The sequence below is a fragment of the Mesocricetus auratus genome, unplaced genomic scaffold, assembly GCF_017639785.1.
Source record: "Mesocricetus auratus isolate SY011 unplaced genomic scaffold, BCM_Maur_2.0 Super-Scaffold_100022, whole genome shotgun sequence".
In the NCBI taxonomy this organism is placed as follows: Eukaryota; Metazoa; Chordata; class Mammalia; order Rodentia; family Cricetidae; genus Mesocricetus; species Mesocricetus auratus.
Window position 1 is genome coordinate 34748090 of NW_024429203.1, and position 21632 is coordinate 34769721.

At 40.0% G+C, this 21632-nt stretch overlaps 1 protein-coding gene across 6 annotated transcripts in view; it reads right to left on the minus strand.

The window, feature by feature from the left end:
• Positions 1-21632, minus strand: part of Peak1 (pseudopodium enriched atypical kinase 1) — a 221988-nt gene that overhangs the window by 159602 nt on the left and 40754 nt on the right. For all 6 annotated transcript variants that reach the window (XM_021226850.2, XM_013112959.3, XM_021226851.2 and 3 more), the window contains exon 2: positions 18760-18817. The gene's annotated coding sequence lies outside the window, so the exon portion shown is untranslated. The remainder of the gene's footprint in view (positions 1-18759; positions 18818-21632) is intronic.

Here is a 21632-nt window from a genome sequence, read left to right on the forward strand (position 1 = left end):
GCTGAGATCACAGCCTGGTATCCACCACACGAGGCTTATAAAAACAACTCCTCAGTTCAATTGGGTTGCCCAATTATATATATATATATATATATATATATATATATATATATATGAAAAAGGAGCTGGAATCTAGGAATTCTATTTTTTCCTTTTTTTTTTTTTTTTTTTTTTTTTTTTTTTGGTTTTATGAGACAGGGTTTCTCTGTTTTGGAGGCTATTGGTCCAGCCTGGCCTCGAACTCACTGAGATCCGCCTGCCTCTGCCTCCCGAGTGCTGGGATTAAAGGCATGCGCCACAAAGCCCGGCATTTTTTCCCTTTTTTAAATTTAGATTAGAAACAATCGTATTTTACATATCAATCCCAGTTCCCTCTCCCTTCTATCCTCCCATGCCCCTCACAGACATGCCCATCCCATCCCCTTTCTGCTCCCCAGGGGGAAGGGGAGGCCTTCCATGGGCGATCATCAAAGTCTGTCACATCATGGGGCAGGGCCTAGGCTCTCCCCTGAGTGTTAAGGCTCAGAGACTATCCCTCTATGGGGAATGGGCTCCCAAAGTCCATTCGTGTACTAGGGATAAATACTGTTCCACTACCAGAGGCCTCATAGACTGTCCAGGCCTCCTAACTGACACCCACGTTCAGGGGGCCTGGTTCAGGCCTATGCTGGTTTCACAGCTGTCAGTCTGGGGGACCATGAGCTCCCCCTTGTTCAAGTCAGTTGTTTCTGTGGGTTTCCTCAGCCTGGTCTTGACCCCTTAGCACATCACTCCTCCCTCTCTACAACTGGATTTCAGGAGTTCGGGTAAGTGCTTAGCTGTGAGTCTCTGCTTCTGCTTTCATCAGCTACTGGATGAAGGCTCTAGGATAGCATATAAGGTAGTCACCAAACTCATTAAGGGGAAGGGCATTTAAGGTAGTCTCTCCACTATTGCTTAGATTGTTAGTTGGGGTCATCTTTGTGGATCTCTGGACATTTCCCTACTGCCTAGATCTCTCCTCAATATGAGATACATATTATATTATATCTCATCCTGTTCTCCTCTATTCTTCCTCCAACTTAACCTTCTTGCACCCCAATGACCTCCTCTTCTCCCCCCTCTTCTTCCCTGGCTCCCTCTCCCCTCCACTCATGCTCAGGAGGTCTTGCCTCATTCCCCTTCACTGGGGTACTATGCATATTTCTCTTAGGTTCCTTCCTGTTTCCCAGACTCTCTGGCAGTGGGATTGTATGCTGGCACTCCCTTGATCCATGTCTAAACTCCATATATGAGTGAGTACATATCATGTTTGTCTTTTTCTGACTGGGTTACCTCACTCAGGATGGTTACTTCTATGCTGTCCATTTGCCTGCAAATTTCAAGATTCCATTGTTTTTCTTCCGCTGAATAGTACTCCATTGTGTAAATGTACCACATTTTCTCCATCCATTCTTTGGTTGAGGAGCATCTAGGTTGCTTCCAGGTTCTGGCTATTACAAATAATACTGCTATGAACATAGTGGAACAGACGTCCTTGTTGTATGAATGGGCATCCTTTGGGTATATGCCCGAGAGTGGAATTGATGGATCTTGTGTTAGACTGATTCCCATTTTCCTAAGGAATCTCCCTACTAATTTCCAAAGTGGCACTCCCACCAGCAGTGGAGGAGTGTTCCCCTCTCTCCAAATCCTCACCAGCATAAATTTGTCATTGGTGTTTTTGATTTTAGCCATTCTGACAGGAGTGAGATGGTATTTCAGAGTTGTTTTGATTTGCATTTCCTTAATGGCTAAGGTATCTCTTTTCTTGCTCTCCTCTATTCTCCCCCTCCCATTCAATCTTCCTGCTCCCTCATGTCCCCCACCCCCTCCTCTTTCTCTTAACTCTCCCCCCCCCACCTCCCGTGCTCCCAATTTACTCAGGAGTTCTTATCCCTTTCCCCTTCTCCAGGGCACTGGGGCACCATGTATGTCTCTCTTAGGGTACTCCTTGTTTCCTAGCTTCTCTGGCAGTATGGATTGTAGGCTGGTAATCCTTTGCTGTATGTCTAATAATCATATATGAGTGAGTACACATCATGTCTATCTTTTTGTGACTGGGTTACCTCACTCAGGATGGTTTCTTCTAGTTCCATCCATTTGCCTGCCAATTTCAAGGGAATCTAAGAATTCTTAAGCAGGTCACAGAGGAATATAAACTCTATGGACAGTCTAAAGGAAAACCTGGCAATTCTTAATAAACTTTATAAATGGACATCCAACAACCCTCCAATTTTAATCTTAAATGCATGTCTCCTTAAGATACATGAAGAGTATTATCATTTATATTGATAAAGTATAGTGAGGTGTGATAGAGACCCTAGAGTCTGCCTGTAGTTTTGCCATCTCAGAATAAAGGATAACAACATAATTATCTAAATTTGCTTTTATGGTTGTCTACAAAGAGACAATAAACCTTTTATAGAGACATTTCAAATAAGAATGTCAAAGGAGTAATGAACTGTGTTTAAGGTCTCACAACACACAACCGTGAATAGGGCCTTGCTCCTTTACCATCTGTAAATCTACAATTGTCTGAAAATCTCACAAACAGGAAAATAAACTCTGATTACAATAAAAACATACCTGCCTTCCTCTACCCCAACTGCCTGAGGTCCCACCCAGGGAACCTCAGGAAGCACTCTACAATCTCATTTATAGAAAAAGAGAAAGGGGGATAGGGTCCCTTAGGAACCCTTTGAACGATGTAATTTTAGAATCCACAAAATCATTCATATGAATATTGAAAAGCCCACACCACATTCAGATGTATTCTCTTCTTTCCCTAAATACCTCTCTTTACTAACTCTCATGGCCACATCTTCTTACACTTGATCCTTAGGAGCTACAGCTTTGCTTCCCAAGTTCTACAGTGTTGTCAAGAATCTAGCTTCACCTGAGCAGAGGTCTCCAAGAGAACTCAGGTTGCTACAGGCAACAGCATGAAGCTGTATCTTCTGGCCCACCACTCCTAACACACAAAATGGAATATTCAGCAACAGACCATTTATGGAAATTAGAAGCACTACCTATTTTCCCATGTTAAACAAATATCCAACCACATGAACTGAATTAGAGTAAATGCTTAGGGGAGAAAAACAAAGATAAGGAAATGAGTGAGAAAAAGGACAATAAAAAGAATTTAGGTGTCAGCAATAAGAGGCAACCTAATGTCTGAGAAGCAGAAAAGCCAAAGAGGTCCACATAAACTGGACTCAGACAAGGTATCGGAGTCATAAAAGCTATAAAAAATGTTAACTTTTCATTTTGAAAAGAATCAAAATGATTTTAACTCTTGAATAAAGAAATTGTCGCTGGGCGTTGGTGGCACATGCCTTTAATCCCAGCACTTGGGAGGCAGAGGCAGGCGGATCTCTGTGAGTTCGAGGCCAGCCTGGTCTACAGAGCAAGTTCCAGGACAGGTTCCAAGACAATACAGAGAAACCCTGCCTCGAAAAAAACAAACAAACAAAAAAAAAAAAAAACAAAAAGAAATTGTCACTGGGCTGAGCATGGTGGTTAAGGCATTTGATCCCAGCACTTGTGGGAGACAGAGGTTTATTAATCTCTGTGAGTTCAAGGCCTGTCTGGTCCACAAAGCAAGTTCTAATACAGCCAGGACTGTTGCACAGAGAAAACCTATCTCGAAAAAACACACACACACACACACACACACACACACACACACACACACACACACACACACACAAACAAACAAAAGAAAAAAGAAAATGTCACTGAAGAACAAGGGGAAAACAGTTAATAGTCATTTTAATATCAAGAATGATCACTGAAATTTATAATCAATAATGTAAAGTATATGACCAAAGTAAAAATGTGATTGCGTTTTTGAAGTAAATGGTCTGTTAGCATCATCCTGGCCTCTAATAATCCTGAAAATAAAATGACAAACAGGAAACAAATATAGTCTGGAATAGACACCATAACAACACAATGTTTAAGACTTTATTATTTTATGTATATGAGTATTTCACTGAATGTGTGTCTATGTACCAACTACATGACTGGCGCCTGTGAGAGCCAGAGAGTGTGTCAGATCACCTAGATTTGTAAGTCGCCACAGAGATGCAGAGAACTGAACGTGGATCCTCTGAAAGCATAGCCGGTGCTCTTAAGAACTGAGCCATCTCTCCAGTTCACAAAATTAGGGGGCCAAAGAAGGGGGGCAGGAATACACACAACAAGACAGTGTCTCTCCATGTAGCCCTGGCTCTCCTAGAACTTTGTGTGTAGCCCTGGCTGATCTACTCAGAGTTCTTCTGCATCCTGAATGCTGGAATTGAAGGTGTGTGCCATCATGTCTGCCCCATCTCCATTTTTAATTTGAGTTCTTTCTTTTTGTGTGTGTTGTAATTACATGCTCAGGTTGGTGTGAAGTGATCTCAAAAAAATAAGATGGACAACAATCCAGGAAGGCACCTGAAACCAACTTCTCTTTTCTCAATAGCTGAGACTTACAAAAGAAACTTGCAACTTAAAAGTAACACCCTGACCTGCCCCGCCCGGAAGAATCACCCTGAGTCTGCCCACACCTCAGTCTTCAGTGCCTTCCGGTCCTTGCCCTGTGCTTAAGATGAGTGGGGGCCCCTGCTCTGAGCCCCAACTCCCTACATCCCCTGGCTCCCTCTCCCTGGGCATTTCCTGCCCCTAGAGAGGACCCGCCCTGGCTGGAAAGATCACCCTGAGTCTGCCCAGACCTTAGTCTTCAGTCCCTTCCAGTCCTTGCCCAGTGCTTAAGGAGAGGAAGAGACCCCATGAGCTCCCCCTGAAAGAAAGGATGGGAAGAAGGCAATATAAAAACACAACCAATAACAGAGGAGCCAATATGACACCACCAGAGTCTAGAAACTTTACACCAGCAAGACTGGAACATACCAGCATAGATGAAACAGAAAAGAATGACCTTCAAAACATCCTCCTGAAAGTGACAGAGGCCCTCAAAGAGGATATGAGAAAATCCCTTAAAGAAATGGAAGAAAACACAAACCAAAAAATGCAAGAAATCAACAAATCTCTTAAAGACAGCAAAGAAAGCCAAGAAAAAACAATCAAACAGATGAAGGAAACAATTCAAGACCTGAAAGCCGAAATGGAGACAATAAAAAAAAAAAAACACAAACTGAGGTAATGCTAGAAATCGGAAGGCTGAATAAACAATCAGGAACTACAGATGCAAGCATAACTAGCAGAATACAAGAGATGGAAGACAGAATCTCGTGCACTGAAGATAAACTAGAGGAAATAGATTCATTGCCAAAAGAAAGTCTTAAGTCCAACAAATTCTTAACACAAAATATCCAGGAAATATGGGACACTGTGAAAAGACCAAATCTAAGAATACTAGGTATAGAAGAAGGCAAAGAAGCCCAGCTCAATGGTGCAGAAAACATAATAAACAAAATCCTAGAAGAAAACTTTCCCAACCTGAAGAAGGAGATGCCTATGAAACTACAAGAAGCTTACCGAACATCTAATAGACTGGACCAAAAAAAAGTCCTCTTGCTACATAATAATCAAAACACTAAACATACAGAATAAAGAACAAATATTAAAAACAGCAAAGGAAAAAGGCCAAGTAACATATAAAGGCAAACCTATCAGAATTACACTCGACTTCTCCATGGAAACTATGAAAGCCAGAAGGTCTTGGATAGATGTTCTACAAACAGTAAGAGACAACAGATTCCAGCCCAGACTACTATTCCCAGCAAAACTCTTAATCACTATAGATGGAGAAAATAAGATATTCCATGACAAAACCAGATTTATGCAATACATATGCACAAATCCAGCCCTACAGAAAGTTCTAGAAGGAAAGTTCCTACCCAAGGAAGTTAACTACACTCAAAATAACATTGGCAATAGATAATATAACTACCAGAAATCAGAAATAGGAGGAAAGTTCACACACAAAACCACCACCACAGATGGATCCAATGAAAACAAGAAGCAACAATCAATGGTCATTAATATCCCTGAATATCAATGGTCTTAACTCACCTATGAAAAGACACAGGCTAACAGAATGCATCCTTCTGCTGCATAGAAGAAACAGACCTCAATTTCAAACACAGACGCTACTTCAAGGTTAAGGGTTGGGGAAAGACTTTCCAATCAAATGGACGTAAGAAGCAAGCAGGTGTAGCTATCCATATAACAAAATAGACTTCAAGACCCAGCAATTCTATTCTTAGGCATATATCCAAAAGATGCCCATTCATACAAGCATGTCTGTTCCACTATGTTCATAGCAGCATTATTTGTAAATAGCCAGAACCTGGAAAGAACCTAGATGCCCCTCAACTGAAGAGTGGATAGAGAAAATGTGGTACATTTACACAATGGAGAAAAAATGGAATCTTGAAATTTGCAGGCAAATGGATGGCACTAGAAGAAACCATCCTGAGTGAGGTAACCCAGTCACAATAAGACAAGTATGGTATGTACTCACTCATACATGGATTTTAGATACAGAGCAGGGCACTGCCAGCCTATAATCCCACCACCAGAGAGTCTGGGGTGCAGGGAGGACCCTAAGAGAGATATGCATGGTAATCTGGAGAAGGGTTATGGGATGAGATCTCCTAATTGGATTGGGGGGGAGGGAAAAAAGAGACTGGAGAAAGAGAGGGACAAAAGAGGAGGGGAGAGGAGGACATGGGGGAGCAGGAAGGTTGAGCCAGGGTAAGAATAGAGGAGAAAAGGATGGGAGATATCATAAAAGAGGGAGCCATTATAAGCCAGAGGAGAGATCTGGCACTAGTGAGTTCTTCACAGATCTACAAGAATGACAGCAACTGGCATTAAGACTACCTTAAATGCCCTCCCATGATAATAAGAATGATGACTACCTTATATGCCATCCTAGAACTCTCACCCAGTGGCTGATGGAGGCAGAGGCAGACACCCACAGCTGTAAACCGAATTGAACTCTTGGAACCCAGTTGCAAAGAGGAGTGATAACCAAAGGGATCAAGATCAGGCTGGTGAAACCCAAAGAAGCAGCTGACCAAACAAGGTGGAACATATGGACTCCAGACTGATGACTGAGGGGACAGCATGGGACTGATCTAGACATCCCTCCCACTGAACCTGGGTGACAGAGAGGAGGCCTTGGCAATCTGTGGGACCTTGGAGAGTAGAGCAGTATTTTTTCCTGGCATACAGATGGACGCTGGGAACCCATATCACGTGGAAGGATGCTCTCTCAGCCTCTACACATGGGGAAAAATCTAGGCCCTTCCTGAGATGATGTGACAGACTCAGAAAATCCCTCATGGAAGCCCTTGCCCTCCCTGGGGAGCAGAGGGGGGATGGAGTAAGGGAGAGGGGTTAGGAGGATTGAGGAGTGGGGAGGAGGGGAGGGAGAGGGAACTGAGAGTGACATGTGTAAAAAGTTAAATAAAAAAATATGAAAAAAAGATATCTATATAAGGTAGGCTCTCCAACAAGAGACATATGTGATATAATTCAGTTTTCCTAATCTTCAACTGACTATTTTTAAAAGGTGTGTAGCTACAGGACACTATATACACTTAATAATCCTAATGTCAACTGTAAATGCAAAAAATAGTTATCCACATACAGTCACATGTGCACAATTCCAAAAATGAAAACTATCAGTGGAATCGATTTAATAATAATAGCTGGTCATGGTGCACTCTTTAATTCCAGCATTCAGGAAGCAGAGGCAGGTGGATTTCTTTGAATTCCTGCCAGTCAGGGCTACATAGTGACTCATTCCTCAAAATAAAGCAAAAAAAATTTTAACTAATTTTGAAAATTGCATAAAGAAAATCCCTGGAACTTACAGTGGAAGGAGAGAACTGATTCCCAAGTTGTCCTCTGATTGCAATATGCACACAGATACACACATACACTGAACAGATGGATGTAAAAAGAACTTAACAAAACCTGTAGGTCATAGATAAATCATAGTAGACTCCAGAGAAAAACATGAAAATTTTATCTTTTAAGAATATTAACACTTATTATAAACTAAACTACTTTTAAAAATTCTCTTTATGTTTAAAAAAAATCCCAATCTAAAAACAAATGCTGAGTTCAAAAGCAAACTATCTACAGAGATCATGTGTGTGTCATAGACAGGTCCTGACACACATTTTTAAAATTTTAAGTTAATGTAAAAATGATACCTATCCTATAGGCAACTTAGAATTCTTACCTTTCCCAGACTAGTATGATATCCCTTCATGATGCTGGGCAGTGGCAGTGAGTCACAGCTTACAGCCAACCAATGATTTACGATGGTTAACTTAGTATGTTTTTACATCCCATCATGTTACAAAATGAGCACGCATCTGCATGCATGAGCTGTTCGACGCTGTTATAAGTTTTTTGTTAGATGGTTTGGTCCAACTGTATACCGTTGAGTATTCCTAGCATATTTTAGATTCTTTGTGCATTCTAGATATCGATCCCTTATTAAATATATGATTTGCAAATATTTCTCCCACTTTTTAGGTTGCCTTTTTGCTCTGTTGGTTGCTTTATTTGAAGTAGAGATTTCTAATTTTAATGAAGTCCAACTGATTCTTATTTATTTTACTGTCTATGCTTGGTGTACTAGCCAAGAAATAACTGCCAAACCCAATGACATGCAGTTTTTTATCTATAGTTTCTTGTAAAAGTTTTCTGTTAGTTAGCTCTTACATCTTGATCTTGAAGTTGTGTTGGGCTAATTTTTATATACAATATAAGGTAAGGTTCCAATTTCAATTTTTATCTCTGGATATCCAGTTTTCTCAACACCAATTATTGAAATCACAAACAAATAAACCTGACCTTCCGCAGAATGGTCTTGCTACTCAAAAATCACTTGACATACCAAAAAATTCTTATCTCTGGGCTTTTTTTCCCCCTATTCCACTGCTCCATACATGTCTTTATACCAGTAACACAAAATATGATTATGGCTTTGTTTAGTTTTAAGATTTTTTTTGTTGTGTATGTGAGTGGGATCGTGTACATGTATGTGTCATGGTGCACATGTGGAGGTCAGAGGACAGACCACTCTAAAAAGTCAATTCTCTTCTTCCACTTTGTTGATGCGGGACCTCTCATTTCTGCTACTCTGCATATTCCGGGGCGGTTGAGCCTATGAGCTTCCAGGCAAGTATATATCCACCTCCCATCTCCCCACAGGAATGCTGGCATTAGAGATGTGTGCCATAGCATCTGGCTTCTAAAAATAGGTTTGGGTGATGTCTTAGTTAGAATTACTATTGCTGTGATAAAACACCATGACCAAAGCGACTTGAGGAAGAAAGGGTTTATTTGGCTTATGCTTCCATATGGAAAGTTCATCACCAAAGGAAGTCAGGACAAGAATTCAAACAGGGCAGGAAACTGGAGGCAGGAGCTGATACTGAGATCATAGAGAGATGCTACTTACTGACTTGCTTCTTGTGGCTTGCCCAGTCTGCTTTCTTATAGAACCCAGGACCACCATGCCAGGGATGGCCCCATCTACAAGGAGCTGGATCCTCTTCCATCAATCACCAATTAAGAAAATATCCTACAGGCTTGCTTACACCCAATCTTCTGGAAGCATTCTCTCAAGTGAAGTCCCCTCCTCTTTGATGACTCTAGCTTATTTCAAGCTGACAGGGTTAAACTCAGGTTTTCAGGCTTGCATGGGAAGTACTTTATACACAAAGTCATCCTGGGCACCCAGTCTTAAGTTTTGAAATAATTGAGAAGTATGTGACTTCCACTTAGTTCTTCTCATGGGATTTTATTTCACATCCCTTGAGATTCCAAGAGTTTAAGATGAACTTTTGCTTCTGAAAATTCACAGGTATTTTGACAGGAATTATACTGAGTCTATAAATTACTTTGTGTAGTAACAATGTCTTCAGATCCATGAATATGCAATATGTCTCCATTACATAAATAGAAGATATAAATGGTGTCCTTAATTTCTTCAGACAGTACTTGATGGTTTTCAGTGCTTAATGTTTTTCACCTCATTAGTAAAATTTACTAATTGTTTTTGATTTATCATATTGTTGCACTGCTAATATATAGAAACATGTTACTCTGTGGGATAATATGGATGGTATCCATCAAACTGCTAAATTTGTTAGTTCTCACTACTTTTTGCATAATCCTAGAATTTCCTACCTATAACATTAAGTTCTCTGCAAAAGATAATTTTACTTTTTCCTGTTCAGCTTGGATCATTTTCATTTCCTTTTCCTGATTGCTGTGGTCATCATTCCTAATACGATGTCCTTGCTTTGCTCCTGATGTCAGAGGAAAAGCTTGCAGTTCATGTTGCAGCTTAAGGTTGGCTGTGAGCATTGCACAAATGGACTTCTTAGGTGAGATACTTTCCTTCAATTCTGTTTTATGATAACTGTTTTTATCACGAAAAGATGTTAAATCTGAACAAATTTCTCCATTAATTGGGATGATTATGTGACTCGGGCCACCATCAGACAACCGGTACAGCATTTTACCATGCATCTCACACAACCAAAAAGTTATTTAGTACACTCATTTTGCCTGGAACTCCTCTTAATTTTTTAAACATTTAAAGTACAATTTGATAGCATAAACCTGAGCTTTAAGAAAGTATTTTTACAAGAGGATATCAAATGAATAACAACTTTTTAAAAGAGCACATTTTAAAACTAACTCAGATTCAGAATCATTTCAAAAGTAAAATTTACCAAAATGGATCAAGGCAGACCAGCACCACATCTGATATCACTGAGGCATGACAGAACTGATATAATACTTGTAATGTATAATTTGTTTAAATAGATTTTAAGGCTTCTATGTATACATTGATAATGGTACATATTATGATTAAGATGTAATATTTCAAAGGAATCCATGGGGCTGAGAAGATGGTTCAGTAGGCAAGAGTGCTTGCTCTGCAAGCATAAGGACCTGATTTCAAATCCCAAGCACTCATGTAAAATGTGAGGCATAGCTATATATACCTGTAAATGGTACTATCATCAGGGAACAAAGACAGAAGGATCCAGAAAACTTGCTAACCACCCAGCTCAGCAAAAACATCAAGCTTTAGACTTAGTGAGACCCTGTTTCAAGGAAATACAGTAGAAAACAATAGAGGATGACACCCAACATCCTGCTGTGGCTTCTATGTGAGTGCACACAGACCCAAGCATATGCACAAACCATGCATGCAATGTACGTGTGCACACACACACACAGAGAAAGAGAAAGATGTATATTGAATGAAGTAACAGCTGAAAGAATGAAATGGCAAAGAAACCAGACTTTCAGAAGTGCCTTTCTTTTTCATAAGGTTAACTTTAGAAACAAATACAGGAGCTGGGCAGTGGTGGCACACACCTTTAATCCCAGCACTTGAGAAGCAGAGGCAGGTAGATCTCTGTGAGTTCGAGACCAACCTGTTCCTACAAGAGCTAGTTCCAGGACAGCCTCCAAAACCATAGAGAAACCCTGTCTCAAAACAAAAAACAAAAACAAAAACAAAAACAAAAAAAAGAAGAAAAAAAAAGAAACAAACAAATACAGAAGGACTATGCTATAAGCCAAAGGTCCAAGAATCAAAATTCTGCGTTGTGCAATTGTCAATTTCCTTACCAATACTGGTAAATATGTTATTAAATCTGCCCTTTTGACATGACAAAGGTTTCAATGCCATCCCTCCTGAGAATGTAAGGTACTGTCTTGACTCAGGATTCAAGTTGGAGCAACAGAAAATTGTTCTGCTTTGTTCTGGCAGTACATTTTAACTTACTTTGTAAATCTGCAATCATTCTGTCCCACAATCCTGTAGAAAGGAGTTTTCACGAAGATGATTTCATTTTGCTGAGCTGACAGTGACAAGCACTTGGGGGAAAGGCCAACTCAAGCAGGAAGGAAGCTGATGTGGGCAGCCAGTTTTCTTACCTGTTCATTGCTTTTGTGACTAGACTCTACCAGCTCTGACACCCACCCAGAAAGCAGTGGGTAGACTGAAACAGTTATTTCTCAAGAGTTTAAGAACTGTAAGGTTTTCCCTTCCTCCAAAATAACCCTACTAGAGACAGAATAAGACAACAGGAAAAATATCAAAGGTACATAAACATTAGTTCAAAAAACACATTGATAGATTTTTACTTTCCAAGAAAGGAAGGAAGGCAGGCACATATGCACAAAGAAATGATAGGAAGGAAGAAGGCATTAATACGAAACAAATAGAAAATGCATCCATCCTTTGGTTGCTTAAAAAGCATTCCCTAGAATGCTATTATGATAAACTCAGTTCCACATCCCAGGAATACAGCAGTAAGACACACTGTCCTTTGAGTCCATGATAGATAAATGTAAAATAAATGACAATCAATTAGTGATTAGGTGCTAAGTCATGAAACAGAACAGGTTGGGTTGTGCTAATTTCTAGTGAGTTGACAAGGAAATCTCATAGAAATACAGACATTAAATAATGAGAACGATCCAGCAAATCAGCATGCTGAGGGAAAACTGTTTCCCACAGGGGTTAGGTAAAAGATAACTTCAATGCTGGAATAAACTTTCCATACTCACAGAACAGAAAAGAAATCTAGCACTGTTGTTTTTAAGAATGGCAGCAATCCAGGTGATGGTGGCGTACACCTCTAATCCCAGCACTCAGGAGGCAGAGGTAGGCGGGTCTCTGAGTTTTGAAGCCAGCCTGGTCTACAGAGTGAGTTCTAGGAGAGGCTCCAAAGCTACAGAGAAACCCTGTCTCCGGGCAGGGTTGGGGGACAGGACACAACAGCAGCAGCAAGCAGGATCTCAAAGTACCACAACCATCTCAAAGTCATCACTTAGGGAGAAAAACAAAACTAAAACTATGACAAATGAACTACTCATATAGAATTTTAGACAAGAAATTTTAACAGTAAAGAGAAACATCAGTGACTGCAAGGCAGAGGTCTGTGGGTCAGAAAAGATCGGTATGAGGGTCCTGGTGAGTCAGTAGTGTCATTCACACCAAAAGCAGAAGCATCCTGAGTAAGATGCACGTCTAGAGCCTGCCTTAGTTCTTCTTGACAGCTCCTCTCAGGTACTCCAGATGTTTTTCTTATTTAATGTAGACCTACAGTACCACAAATACCCCCTTCTAAAATAAATGTTTAGACACCCTAGAGAAAATTTCCCTATTTAATGCCTTTCCTAAATTATGAAGTAAATTGAAATATTTCTTTCAGAGAGGCTTGCCTCCAACTCAGCATCTTCTTGCCTCAGCCTCCACGACACGTGGACAAATTAAGAACACTTCACCCTCTTTCTTGCTAGAGCAGTGGTTCTCAACTTTCCTAACATTGCAACCCTTTAATTCAGCTCCTTATGTTGGGGTAACTCCAACCATAAAATCATTTTCCTTGCTACTTCTTAATTGTAGTTTGCTACTGTTATGAATCGTAAATACCTGATAAGCAACCCCTATGAAAGGGTCATTGGTCCCCCAAAGGGTTACAACACACAGTGCTACAGCAAGCACTTTTGGCTTATAAACATCTATAACAAACAGTGCTACGCCTTAAAAATAAAATATGCCTACTAAAAAAATTAGCTTGGGGATTAATTAGAACATAATATAATGACATATACATATGAAATGCTAGGGTGAAACCTATTAGTCTGATATACTGATTTTAAATTTTTTAAAGGAAAAAAATTAGCTCATCTTACTTGAAAGACAGCTATATTTTACAGCACTGAGGAATTCTTAGATGCATGCTCTATGTTATATAATATTAATAAGACATTTAATGGTGTTGTAATGTTAAAATTTCCAAGTTATGCTATCAATATATATATATATGTTTATATAATAGCATTTTGGTTAGACATTAACCATTACTGAGAGCAAGAAAAGGGGGAAAATGGAGATAAAAAGCTTGCTTTAGCTGAGGTACATGGCAATAGGTCTTCACTTAAAACACGTGTTTTAAAAAAGGAACACTGTCTTCAGAAAACTGACTGGAATAGCACCTCTAGCATTCAGCAGCTATGTAATCTCCCCAATCCTTGAGTTTTCCTCAATAGGAAAGTAAGGCAATACCACCTACCACACTAGATTCATTATCAAATGAAATTTAATTATTAAATGAAACAAAACCCATGAAAAACAATGGAACTCAGGCTGACTATCTGACAGACATGTATATCAGCAAAAGAAATAAGAGTAAGCAGAAGATAAAAGGAAAATTAATTCTAAGTCCTAAGTTGTAAGAACTGAACATAGTAGTAATGGTACTTATAAACAAAAGTTCCAACTAGCTCTTGCCTCAGCCCTGAATCTAGACTCCCAGTTACAGAATACTTCCACATGTACATGCAAACTGGTCTTCACAACAAGATTGACTCAGGAGGAAAAGAAGTCATCGAATATCAGCCAGACAAACTGGAATCATGACTAAAACCTATGACACTTCCTCCTACATCCCTTAAACAGTGGCAAGGCCTTTCTCACACATAACTTGAGTAAACAAAGAAATATGCTTCAGGAGGCAGTTGTTTATTCGGCCAATAATCTAGTCACATTCAAGGATACAATCCTATGCTTTATTTAGCAGAATAAATCAGCTTCTTGATACAAAAATGTTTATTATAAGAATAAATTTCCAAAGACAAGCTGTTTTTAAATGAATTTTCCAAACTGAAACTTTAAATAATATTATTAGCTTAGGATAAGGTAGACAGAATTATTTTTATTATGTTTATTTTATTCATAGATATCAACCATATAGCTAGGCACCGAGTTGCTATCATAATAAAAAAAGTTTACTATTTGTATCATTAATGGCTCTACTATCTATATACATTCCTTAGTCAACTCTTTAAATTTCTCTTCCTCTCATGCTCAGAATTTAAGTAAATTCCTCTGCAAATAGGTCAATCAGTTCCTGTACTTAGTCAAGATGATTCAATTTCACATAATAATTATTTTACAAACACTACATTATTAAGTAGCTAAAGGGACAATTAGACTGGGAAATTGATTTTTAAAAAACCTGGAGACCAGCCAATTGAATGATAAGCATTTAAATAAGTCACATGTTATTAGACATATTTAAAAGCCACTAAGAAAATAGACATTTGTTTGATATTTGTGTGCAAAGTTGTACAGATAGGGAAGAGTATCTACTTGCAAAAAACAAAAAAAGACTTGAAAAATAGGCTTGTTTTGTTTTGTTTTTTCGAGACAGGGTTTCTCTGTGGCTTTGGAGGCTGTCCTGGAACTAGCTCTTGTAGATCAGGCTAGTCTCGAACTCACAGAGATCCGCCTGCCTCTGCCTCCCGAGTGCTGGGATTAAAGGCGTGTGCCACCAATGTCCGGCTGAAAAATAAGTATTTTAAAAATTAAAAAGTAAGTGGTGGTCACAAGAGATGATCAATGGGCGATGTGAGAGTTTGAACTTAATCGCAAAGAAAAGAGAAGGCACTAAAAGTTCTGGGCAGAAGTATGAAAACAATATCAACTTAGAGAAGTCTTTCTGGACATATAGCAAAAGATCAACAGACTAAAATGAGTAAAGGCTCAGAACAATGAAGCCTGGTAGGTCTGCTGAGAGATTATTAGAAACATTACTTCCTTTAGATCACAGGAGGACTCAGACCTCGGTGACCACATTACTTCCTGAGTAACAAGCAGTGCTGAGCACCAAAAGGAAGTGGTACTGGGTCTCACTCCCAGAGACCACTTTCCACCTATCTGGAATCCCAGAACACCCTGGGTCCACTTACAGGGCAGTATAAGAACCACTTGGCTACAGCCGGGCAGTGGTGGCGCACGCCTTTAATCCCAGCACTCGGGAGGCAGAGGCAGACGGATCTCTGTGAGTTCAAGGCCGGGATGGTCCAACAGCCTCCAAAACAATACAGAGAAACCCTGTCTCGCAAAACAAAACAAAACAAAAAAAAAAGAACCACAAGATGGTAAGGGGCTGTGCAGAGAGCCTGGACATTTGGTGACAGGAGCAAACTTGATAGAGGCAATAGGCTGCAGCGTCTAAAGGGAACTGCAGGGAAGATGCCCTACCCTACCCCTCACATGTCCCACAGTCATCATGCTTTGAAGCAGAGCTGCATTCCTAGATCAGGTGGCATCATTCAGAAGTGTCTTTGTGATCTTCAGCCCGAGGCCTTTCCTTAGGCCCTTTGACATACTCTCACCACAAACTGGGGAATATGAAAGCCTTGGTTCTGTAGTCTCCCTCAGCACATGGCCACTCTTTCATCTGGTCCCCAGCCTGCCCTGGATCCATAATACTTCAGTGTCCGAAGCACTGAGAGGGAGGGCCACCACCTCTGTACTGAGCTGCCTGACAGCAGGGCCTTGCTTGTACTTCCTTAGGTTCAGCCTCTTGTTTATCCTAATTCAGCAAAAATAGTAATTTTTTTAAAATTTTATTTTAACCCTTGAAAAACAAAAACAAAAAATCTGACTACTCAAAAACTCTTTCCCTAGCCCAGGACCTAATGCAAACAATAGACTATCATTCTGCTACAAAAGGTAATGAGGTACTGAAACATTCCACAACATGGGTGAACCTTGAAACTTCAAAGAATGTGAAAGAATTGTCCAGAACAGATGAGTAAACAACAAATACATCAACAACCAACATAGGTGAGATGGCCACTGTCTGCCATTTAATACTCTTAAGAATTTTGAAGAAAACTTCAGAATTAGATTGTATTAATGGTTGTACATTTCTGAAATATAACAAAAATTATTAAATTATATACTGTGAGTCAGTTTTATGATACATAAATGATTTCTCAGTACAGATATGATAGAACTAAATGATCATGCTTAGGATGCTAGTGAGTTGAAGGTAATACAGAGAAAGACAAGATTGCAATGCTTTCTTCTGAAGGAGTCTAAAATATCACAGAATCCAAAGACGTTGAAGGATTCTGAAAATCAGACTGGCATGCTGACATTTACCTTTGAGAGAGGAGAACTACCATGTTCACAGTGACTAGAATGGCTTAGAGCAGCTGGACTCCCAGTAGAAGACTAGACTAAAGGTATAATGGTCAAATGAAGGAGAAATTTTTTCTCTTGGACACTGGGTCTCATGCATTCATCTGTCTAGCCTCAAGCTCTCAAAGTAGGGAAGACCTTGAGCTTCTGGGTCTCCTGCTTCTTTCTCCCAGGTGCTGGCATCATGGGCATGAACTGCCATGCTAGATTAATGTTGAGCTGGGGAGCCAACCGAAGGCTTTGTGAGCATTAGGTAAGTACTCTACCAACTAAGTTACAACTCCAGCCTACCCCCACGCATTTATTTTTAATAGAAAATTTGAAATGAAGAGGACTTGAGTCAAGACAGGTAAGAAAACAGAAGACTTTAGAATTAGCTTTAGAGTAGAATGTTATCTTCAGAAGCTTTCCGTAAAAGGGAAACTATGTGGGGAAACCAACTTAGCACACAAACAGATACACCTTATTACATAAACCTACAAGCAGAGGGAATTATAGAGCATAATTGAGTGTAAGAGTAGAGTTGTATGAATCCCTTCTAACTGGTCTTTTTAAAGTAGCAGTTGTTTTAATCTGACTTAACTAATATCGATTTGTTTTTAAAACATATCAGATTAGGGTGTAAAGGTGTACATCTTGAATTCCAGCACTTCAGAAACAAAAAGCAGATGGATGGATCTCTGAGAGTTCAAGCCAGACTGGCCTACAAAGGAAGTTCCAGGCCAAACAGTGTTATATAGTGACACTGTCTCTAAATAAATAAATAGGTATAAAAATCTTAAAAACCATTAGGTTACAATGCCAAATTTTTCTTTAAGCAGGTCAGATGAGCAACATACACTTAAACTCAATTTTCAAGAAGAGAAAGAAATCTTAAAAATACACTCCAGTGCTGGGATTGTGACACAAACCCAGTCACAAAAACCTTTATCCTGCGTACGGAGTGGTCGGGAACCAAAACTTAGCAGAGTCCTCAAAGAGACCAGAAAGACTTCATCCAGCAACTGATGGGAGAAGATGCAGAGTCCCACAGCCAAACATTAGGTAGAGGTCAGGGAGTCCAGTGGAGGAGAGGCAGGAATAATCAGAGGAACCAGGGGGACCAGGGTCCATGGGAACACAGTCCACAGAATCAAACTGACTCGGACCCATGGGGCTCGCAGAGATCAGCGAGCCTGTCTGGATCTGACTTGGGTTCTCCGTATGTATGTTATGGCTGAGTAACTTGGTGTTCTTGTGGGACTCCTAACAGTGGGAACAGGGACTGTCTCTGGTTTTTTTCCTCTTATTGTGTTGCCTCATCCAGCATTGATGTGATAGTATGTGCTTGGTCTTATTGTAACTTGTTATGCCATGTTTGGTTGATGCCCCTGAGAGGCCTGCTCTTTTCTGAGGGAAGACAGAGTGGGGTGATTCTGGGAGAAAGGGGAACTAGAGAGGAGAGATTGGGGGAGAGGAGACTGCAGTTGGGATGTAATATATGAGAGAAGAAAAAGAGAGGGAGGCAGGGAGGGAAGAACAGTCCAAAGTATCTTAGCAATGGAGTCAGTTTATTTCCCAAATAGTCCATAAACTGCAAACCGGCAGACTGCTACATAGAACAATAATCAAGTTTTGCTTCCTATTAAAACACTCAGGGAAAGACATTGAGTGTCACCTTAACTTTTTCAGAAGCAATTCATTCTCATTATAAAATGTACTTAAAGTGGCAAATGCATTCATAAATATCTTACCTTAGGTTTTTCAGACAAGCCACCAAGAAACATCTAAAGCACAAGCCCTGGATTAGACCTGAAATGAAAAAGAAAAAAGGACATGGTCAATAAAACTAAATCTGAGCTGGCACTTTAATTCTTCATGTAGTGAAACCTTAACTTGATTATTGTACTCCCTAATTCTTTTGTGATCATTTGTTCTTTAGAAGTCAGTACCAAGTCAAGAATTAAGAACTCTTGAGGCTGGGGAGATAGTTCAATAAGTTAGAGGATGTGCTGGCTAGTTTTACATCAATCTGACACAATCCAGAGTCATTTTCGAAGAGGGAACTTAGATTGAGAAAACAGTCAACCATACTGGTCTGTGGGCAAGCCTGTAGTACATTTTGTATTGATAATAGATGTGGGAGGGTTCAGCTCACCGTGAGCTGTGCAACTCTGGGCTGGTAGTCCTGGGAGCTATAAGAAAGCAGGTGTGAGCAAGCCATGGGGAGTTAAGTCAGTAAGTCACTCTTACACGGCTTCTGCTCCAGTTCCCGGCCCCAAGTTCCTGACCTGGCTTCTCTCGGTGACGGATTTATAAGCTATGAGGTGAAATAAACCTTTATTCCTCAAGTTGCTTTTGGTGATGGTTGTGGTGTTTTATCACAGCAACAGAAACACTAAGACATAGAACTTGATGCACAAGCACAAAAACCAGAGTTTGGATCCCTAGCATCCTTATAAAAGAGTAGAAACCCCAGCATGGGGGCAAAAACAGATGGACCCCAAGAGCTCAGTGCCCAGCTAGCTGTGAGCTACAAGTTCTGTGAGAGACCCTTTCTCAAGGGAATAAAGAAGACTTGATAAGGGAACCCAGCATACTTCTCTGGGGACAGACAGGCAGGCAGGCAGGCAGGCAGGCAGGCAGGCAGGCAGACAGACAGACAGACAGACAGACAGACAGACAGACAGACAGACAGACAGACAGAAGACACACACACACAGGGAGAAGGAGGGAGGAGATAGGGAGAGCGATAATGCATCTGGCTTCTATACTAGCATTATCTGGCTACCATCTACACACACACACACACACACACACACACACACAAATAGAATTTGAAAATTGGGAAGTGTAAAAGCAAGCCAATAGCACACATTTATAAAAGCTAAGTAAAACAGAAACTTAAAAATTTTAAAGTCTCATAAATATGAGACACAACTCTTTATCCTGGTTTTTAAAAAATCAAATTAAAATGAGCTATCATCATCTTTTGTTGACATAGTTATAGTTATTGTAAATGTGTTAACCAATTGTGTTGCTCCAGATCTTAAAATTCAAGGCAGGATGACTTGGTGGGTAAAGGTGCATGCTGTCAAGCCTGATGGCCTGAGTTCAGTCCCTGGCATCTCCACAGTGGAAGAAGAGAACTGAGTCCTGTAAGTTGTCCTCTGACTGCACACATCCACAGTGGCATACTTGAGCTCCCTACCATAAATAAATAATATAAAAAAATTTCTAATTCATGGTTAAGACTGTACTTCATGACCTTCTTTCAAGTTTGGTATATCCATCTTACTAAATGAATACAGGCACGAGACACTTCTATGTATAAACTTAGGTCACTATAAACTAGAAGACCAACACAGAGATTACAGAAGCAACTGATGGGATAGATGAAATTTGTGGAGATGATGGCTACCTAGATCCCTCAAAGAAGATAGGTTTTCCTGCTGACATATAATTATATATATATAATATTAATATATATACATATATATATCAGGAGCAAAAGAAAAGAAAAGAAACTTTATTGTAATAAGGCACCAAGATTTTGGGGACTGTTTGTTACTATAGCATAATATAGGCTGTTCTGATTGTTACAGATTATATAATGTAATATACCACAATATGTATTAGAATAATACATATAATGACTATCTTAGTATACTGTTCTGAATCACATAAACTAGTAAAAATCTTTCTGGGAAGCAATTTTTTTCAGTAGTCAACAAGAGCCTTAAAACATTCAAGTCCTGGGGCTAAGAAGATGGCTAGCGGGTAAAAGTACTTGTTCTGCATACACGAGGGGCCTGAGTTAGAACCCATATAAAAAGGCTGGCGTGTCTCCATGTGCCTAAGACCCCAGCATTTAGGGGCAGAAACTGTCTCAAGGTAATAAGGCCAAGAGCAATAGAGGAGGACAACTGACACCCCACTCTGGCCTCCCCATGCATGTGGACATACACATGCATACTCACATACATTTACCATATACACAGGGACAACATACAAACACTCAAAATTCAAGTCCTTTAAACCAGTAACTTCTTTCCCAACAATCTTTTAAATAAGCAAAAGTATGGTGGGAAATGGGGAAAGGAATGGGTAAGGGGAAGAGTTAGCCGATATTGAAGATGTATTTAAAAATTCTACAGAGAGACACCACTTCATAAGCTACTTTAAAAATATAATTAAAAAGAAAATGGAAGTATCTCACATGGACAAATAATGTTGCTCCCAGAAGCTATAGGTTATTAGATAGAAATCTCAGCTCTGGGTATGGGAACCTTCCTGAGTTGTTGGTAAAAGGTCCCAAAACAATGCAGGCTATTAGCATTGTTCTTGGTTGCCCACCAGAAATAAATGGGAAGGACCTACTGATCACACACTACTGTTGCAAGACATAAAGAAATTAATCTAGAACTGAGCAGGATGCTTCCTCCCTGCTGGCTAGCTTTCATAGTACTAGTGGGCTGCTGGGGGAGGAAAGTCATCAAGTCTTATCCACTAGAACCTTGTATGCTACAATACCAACCTGTCAGGCAAGATGTGCCCACTGGTACAACAGGTGTGACTGTTACCAACTTTCAGATTTGACTTGAGGTCTACTATGTGGGAAAGAAAT